The following is a 7500-nucleotide window of genomic DNA, read 5'->3' as shown; positions in this document are numbered from 1 at the left end:
CAACAGTGGACCTTTTTTCACCAAGCTGCTTGGCAATGTCCCCGTAGCCCTTTCCAGCCTTGTGGAGGTGTACAATTTTGTCTCTAGTGTCTTTGGACAGCTCTTTGGTCTTGGCCATGTTAGTAGTTGGATTCTTACTGATTGTATGGCGTGGACAGGTGTCTTTATGCAGCTAACAACCTCAAACAGGTGCATCTAATTTAGGATAATAAATGTAGTGGAGGTGGACATTTTAAAGGCAGACTAACAGGTCTTTGAGGGTCAGAATTCTAGCCGATAGACAGGTGTTCAAATACTTATTTGCAGCTGTATCATACAAATAAATAGTTTAAAAATCATATATTGTGATTTCTGGATTTTTTTTTTTAGATTATGTCTCTCACAGTGGACATGCACCTACGATGAGAATTTTAGACCCCTCCATGATTTCTAAGTGGGAGAACTTGCAAAATAGCAGGGTGTTCAAATACTTATTTTCCTCACTGTATCTACATAGATGAAACTAGACGAAAGTACAGTGTTTTTTGATGTTCAGAGTTGATCTTTTTTTTTTTCTTTCCATTTTTGATTGTCACGGATGTTGAGACTCAGACACTGATTGTTGATGTTTGTGGGTGTCTAAGTTCTGACATAGCTCAAAGCTTTCATTTGTGAATGGAGAACTATTAAGCTAGTTGCTGAACCAACCTCAGCCATTAGGGTTGCACAAGCCTTAGTGCCTGTCCCAAGCCCGAATAAATGGGTAGGGTTGCGTTAGGAAGGGCATCCAGCTTAAAAACATGTGCCAAATCAAACATGCGAAAGGTCCGCTGTGGCGCCCCCTAACGGGAGAAGCCGAAAGAAGGTTTTAGTTGCTGTAGTATCAGTGATGTAATTTAAGTGGATTAATCATATATCACACTTTTAATAAGAGATTAAATATTAAGTGAAAACAGTGAGCTCATGATAAACATGTAGTCAACTGCATCAAAGTTTAGTTTATTTTGTGCTTTAAAAAAACCACAGCTAATTGCAGCAATAAAATAAGCATAATTATAATTATATGAAGGTTCAAGAGCCCAACTACAGCAAACACTGATCTGTGTCATGGTGACTTCAAAATCTGTCATGGTGACTTCAAATGAATGTACAAGACCTAAAATCTCAAATCAGAGCTTTTGTACTCATATGACAGAAATAAAGCCACACTGGTTAGTAATAAGTGAAGCTGGTAATGCTGTAGTGGGGGGTTCTTAGTTCTCCTCTGCTGAGATCATGAGAGATTTAATGTGTTTTATTTTCAGTTGATTTCATCTTTGGCTTTGACTGTAAGTTGTGTTTCTCTGCTTTTGTTTTTCTTTCCTTCAGTGATTCTGCTTGTTCACACGTGTTCATCACTAACACTTAATCCTCATTTAATTAGTCACTTCATTATCTCATTAACTTCATCACTGCTTTAGTGTTACTTCAACACTGTAGTGTGGACACATAAGTACTCTTTTAAAACTGAGGATTTTCCTGTGGGATTAAAGGGATTTAATGTGTGGAATGAAAAAACAAAACCACACTGTGAAATATATTTTAACAGTCATCTCCTGTAAATTGTACAGTTTTTATTGGGGCTGCAACAACTAATCGCTGAAATCGCTAATAATCGATAATGAAATTCGGTCTCTACGACTTCTTTTATCAATTAGTTTCGCTGCTCAAGTTACAGGTAACAGCCGCTTGCAAAATGGCGGAGAGTGCAGGTTAATTGGCAGCAGGAAAATGTGTGCATCCCAAGTCATTCAAAACATGGGAGCATTTTAGATTAAACGCAATAAAGTAGAATAACATGCAAGTTATGCAAAGCTGAGCTTCTGTGGAAAGAAAGTGCCACAGTGACGCATGAAGGTGAAACATCAGCTCGGTAAGTAAAAGCAGGCAATCAGCTCGCTTGTGACATAGTGATGGATTCAATTAAAATGGTGCGAATAAACACTTAATCTAAAAGCAGCAAATAGCAGCAGCAGTAAACGAGTACATTCTTAGTCACTGTTGTGGTTTTCAGCGAATGCTTATGCATTTGTACACCAATGCATATTTTTTTCTTTTTTTTAATCAGGCCTAGTTTGCTGTGTTTCTCTTTTCCATTCTTTTTTTTATAGCGTTTGTCTACTACAACAGTAATTGATCTGTTTTTTCTAAACAGGATTTACTGCGGCTTTAATACGTTCAAATGCTTGTTTTCAATCTTTGTATATTTAATTTAAGCATATATCATGAAATTATTATACAAAATTTAATACATTATATATTCTAGATGCTTATATCTGTTTCAACTGAACAAAATGTTTATTTTCAACAAAAATTGTCAAAACAGTTTTGCATTTAATATGATATTGCTTTTTTTTTTTACGTGGTTGTCAACTTGCCATCTGCAATTATCATTAAAAACAATACAAATGTTGATTTACACAAATTGCTTCACCTCACATACTCAAATGCTGTTTATTTTTTTTTTATAGAAAGAAACAACCCAGCATAAGGGAATGAATTTGTTGAAGGAGAAATCCCCCATGTCCTCTTCAACAATCAGCTACTATAAGTTTTATAGTGTCTTAAATTAAATTATACATTTGTATATATTAACTATGTTTAAACTCAATATGTGACTTTTGCATTTATTAAACTACATTTTTATACATACTCTGAATTAGGGCTTTATATAGTTATAATAAGCAAAACATCTGATTTAATGTTAATTAGGGGGGAAAAAACTAATTATTAGGGGAAAAAACACAATTTAGATTAATCGATTTTAAAAATAGTTAGTTGCAGCCTTAGTGTACAGTACATACACTGTAGTTTACCCTAAAATCAAGGTAAAAACAGCAGAATACAGTAAAAACCTAACATTTAAATTCCTGTTGTGTGTTTTGTAGGTTATTATCATATAAGAGTGTGGAGTCTGTGTTTACCTCAAGGAGATACTGCTATAATGTAGCATGTTGCTTATTTAAAGGCAGTAACTGTGTAGTTACTGATGCAGTTTAAATCTCTAATTTCAATCGCACATGAATGTGTGCTGCTGTTGTCTGTAAGAGATTTGACTTGAATTGACTCTAACTGATTTTGCATAATTCAGCAAGTTTTTCTTTGTGCACTTGAGTAAAATCCATGCCATTACTTAAACATTATAAATATTAGTTTATAAACAAACAGCAGGTGGCCAATTTAGTGCAGTCAGTTTCTGCAAATGAGTTAACTCACCTTAATTTAGTGGTATTTTTTTACAGTAAAATGCTATAAAGTGGAAAACAGTAAAGAACTGAAAAATTAACAATAATTTACTGCTAACTGCCAGTATTTTACTGTTCATTTACAGGACTATTTTTTAGTGTACTAAAAAAATGTAAGTGGCCCAACCCCTGTTTCAGCATGACAGTGCTCCTGTACACAAGACAAACTCTGCGATTGGACCCAACATCAGTACCTGGCTCACAGCCACATTCCGAAATCTAAGAAAAGCCTTTCCAGAAAAGTGGAGCTTATTATAACAGACAATGAGGAATAACTCTGAAGTAGTACAGTACAGACCAAAAGTTTGGACACACCTTCTCATTCAAAGAGTTTTCTTTATTTTCATGACTATCAAAATTGTAGATTCACACTGAAGGCATCAGAACTATGAATGAACACATGTGGAATTATATATGGAATTATATACATAACAAAAAAGTGTGAAACAACTGAAAAATGTCATATTGTAGGTTCTTCAAAGAAGCCACCTTTTGCTTTGATCACTGCTTTGCACACTCTTGGCATTCTCTTGATGAGCTTCAAGAGGTCGTCACCTGAAATGGTCTTCCAACAGTCTTGAAGGAGTTCCCCGAGAGATGCTTGGCATTTGTTGGCCCTTTTGCCTTCACTCTGCGGTCCAGCTCACCCCTAAACCATCTCGATTGGGTTCAGGTCCGGTGACTGTGGAGGCCAGGTCATCTGGCGCAGCACCCCATCACTCTCCTTCTTGGTCAAATAGCCCTTGATGCCTTCAGTGTGACTACAATTTTCATAGTCATGAAAATAAAGAAAACTCTTTGAATGAGAAGGTGTGTCCAAACTTTTGGTCTGTACTGTATGTTCAACAATGACATATGTAGTGATGGACAGTAAGGAAGTAAATGTAATTAGTTACTGTATTTATGTATTTAAATATCTCACTTTTTTCCTTAACTACATTTTGTGAAATCAGTTGTTCCTTTTTTTTTTTATGAGTGACTAAAAACTTAGCAATTTGGGAGGAATAAATGATGTAAGAAACTCCTGACTCTAACTTGCCACAACACCCATGGCCTTGTTTACATGATTAATTCGTGTTTGACTCATTAACATAATTCTATTACAGTTTTTTTAGTTGCTTTGGAGCGTTTCTCAGATCAGAAATTTAATTCTCAAAAATACTTGTTCAACCGTCACATTATTTATTCACTTGTGCACATCATAAAAACATTTCTCGTTGCTTTGATCAAACTGCAAACACTTTGGTAAATTCATTTAATCGGTTGTGTACAAGTGTCTGCTGTTTCCTACATTATCCGTTGTTTATTTCATGTTAATCAAAATATATTATACTGGTTTCACCTAAATAGTCTCAACCCCCAAAACACTTATTGTATAAGTCACTAGAATGCAAAATGGTTACAGTGTTTCTCAGGTGCTTTGGAGCATTTTCTCGATTCATCCTTAATATTTGTAAACCAGTAAGTGCATTTCTCGAAACAATGTGTACAAACAGCACAACACATTGGATTTCTTGCAAAAAACCTGAACTTTTCTTAAAATCCTTCATTCATCTTTCAAAAGTAAGTATATGTGTCAATAAACATCTCATTCCCATCAGAATAAAAAGTCCCTTTGTCATTGTTCACTACAAAGTAGTCACTTTCTGATGGGAATGAGATGTTCAGTGACACATAACTACATATACTTACTTTTGAGAGATAAACTAAGGATTTTGAGAAAAGTACAGGTGTTTGCAGGAAATCCAATGCATTGTGCTGTTTGTACACATTGTTTTAAGAAATGCACTTACTTGTTTGCAAATAATGTTCCAAAACAACTGAGAAAAACAAAAAAAACCAGTGAGCTAAGAGTTACATTAGAGTCTTTTCACATAAACTGAGTTGATTAAGCAAAAAGACTTGTGACAACAATGTTAATAGGAACATTAAAGCCATAATAAATCATAGCACTTTAGATTATTAAGTACATTTGAAGGCAAATCCCTTTGTACGTTTACTCAAGTAAAAGTTTGGATGCAGCATTTTTACTGGAGTAATATTTTACAGAGTGGATCTCTACTTTAACTCAACTACATGGTTTGTGTATTTCATCCCACACTGGACATACTGTATGAGTGTAGTGGTCAGGGTTTTTTAGACATTTTTGGTGATATCATGTAAATTGTATTAAAGTACATATCTTGTAAGACCTTGCCTCTGAAGTGTACTTCAAACTTAATGAATTTGATGTGAATTCTCAGAGTAACTCTGTAGTACCTTGCTGATACATCCAGGTCATCATACAGTCATTCTGAGCAGATTTAGAAATACTTCAGATGTACATAAGGTCATATTATTCACCACGATTGACAGATTTGAGCAATTGAAGACACATCTGCAAAAAAAAAAGTTTAATAGAAATTTAAGCTTTACAGATTCTGACAACTGGTTTAACCATTTTGCATTAAATGACTTATACAGTGAACTGACGCCGAGATCTTTTGGGGTTAAAAACTATTCAGGTGAAACTAGTATAATTTATTTTGTTCAACATGATATAACCAATTTAGGAAACAGCAGACAATTGTACACAATCGATTAAATGAATGTACCAAAGCATTCGCAATTTAATTCAAAGTGACCAGAAACTGCTTTTGATATTCAAAAGTAACAACATGATGTGGAGGTTGAACCAGTACTTTTAAGAAATTTCATTTCTGATCTCAAAAACACTCCAAAGCAAATGAGAAAAACTGTACCAATCATGATTTTAGCTTTGTTTGTTTAAAACCAAATTTATTTATTTGACAAAGTATAACATGCACTAAAATGCTTATTTAAAAAAAAAAAACCTCCTTCATTACATAAAATAGAAAAAAAGTTGAAGAATAAAAATAGAATATAGGAATAAAATATAATATGCATGATATACAAATATGCAGCTGTTGTTACATGCTTGGAAATGTGTAAAATTTAGTAACCTAATGTAGTGCAGCTGTGGCAAGATTGGTGTTCTCCTGGTTGAGGGCCCATATTGCCTGCAATAAGAAGCTCCTCTTTAGGGAGTGGAAATGTAGACCAGTCCATTGTTGGAATGGCTGCGGTCCTTATTTTCATTATTTTCCTGGCCTTGCTCCAGCACTTACTTGCTGAAGATGGATTGCAGGTCAGGGAGCTTTGTGTGGATGTTACAGTACACTCAGCTGATTGCATCCCCCTCTGGAGAGCTTGCCAATGATGATCTTTCTTCACGAGAATGTTGATGGGACAGGACCAAATCAGGTCCTGTGTGAAATTGACATAAAGCTATCAAACGCTGCCCACTCTCTCCAATGTGGTTCAAGTAGCTGCTCTCCTGCTTCGTGCTAAGATTGTTCTCCTGGCCAGTCACCAGCTGTTTTTTTTGTTGGAACACCCAGATAAAACCTTCTGAATTTCTGGCTGTTAGTCTGTGTTTCTGAGGTCTATACTGAGCTCCCTAGACTTTCCCATTGAAATACGTGTGACTCACTCAAACTAGCCGTGTTCACGTGATCACAGAGAAGACCATCAGCTATAATTAACTATGATCACTAATTAGAATGTAAGAGGTCATTTCACAACGTTACATATATTAAACAAAATTATACTTTACCACATTACAAATCCAGATTCTTGTGTGTACCAGGGATGTGTATCTACAAAACTGCGGCTTATGCATAGCCAACAATACGATACATTAAAGATACATATGAAGCAGCTACCGCTGCAGTGTGGTCCGATTTCGAGTACCAACACAACACAATACAATTCAATACAATATGATGCAATGAAAAACATAAGATGCTATGCAATTCAATATGGTACAGATATTTCACTTTTATTTCTTTTTTTAGACAGAGAGCAAATCATCAATTTACTTAAGTGATTTCTGACTTCTAACGCATGACCCTTTCACAAAACAAAAAAACAAACAAAAAAAGATTAAATAAAAACAGATTTCCTGCTCTGTCTCCAGGAAGATGCAGCTCTACCTCTGCCATGTTAATCTGTATACTTTGTGACTCTCAGGATGCCTCGGGCTCCGTAGTGTCGTGATACGTCATATTCACGTAGCAGCAGTGGTGCCGAGAAAACACACTTGAGAAACAGCGAATATGTGGTCCAGAACCATTGTAGTAGCCTGCGGTTAAAATCCATCATCAAAGCCTCAGGGTTGCTCCGTATTTTCATGATCTTGAGGCTGTTCATGTGGAGATAGAGTATCCTTAGCTGC

The 7500-nt window shown here is 35.4% G+C and overlaps 1 protein-coding gene across 4 annotated transcripts in view; it reads left to right on the top strand.

Moving 5' to 3' along the window:
* The window catches only part of anks1b (ankyrin repeat and sterile alpha motif domain containing 1B), a 251294-nt gene that overhangs the window by 42313 nt on the left and 201481 nt on the right, over window positions 1-7500 (top strand). The window lies entirely within an intron of this gene.

This window comes from Silurus aristotelis (assembly GCF_946808225.1).
Source record: "Silurus aristotelis genome assembly, chromosome: 7".
NCBI classification, from domain to species: Eukaryota; Metazoa; Chordata; class Actinopteri; order Siluriformes; family Siluridae; genus Silurus; species Silurus aristotelis.
This window is presented reverse-complemented; position numbering and strand designations above follow the sequence as displayed.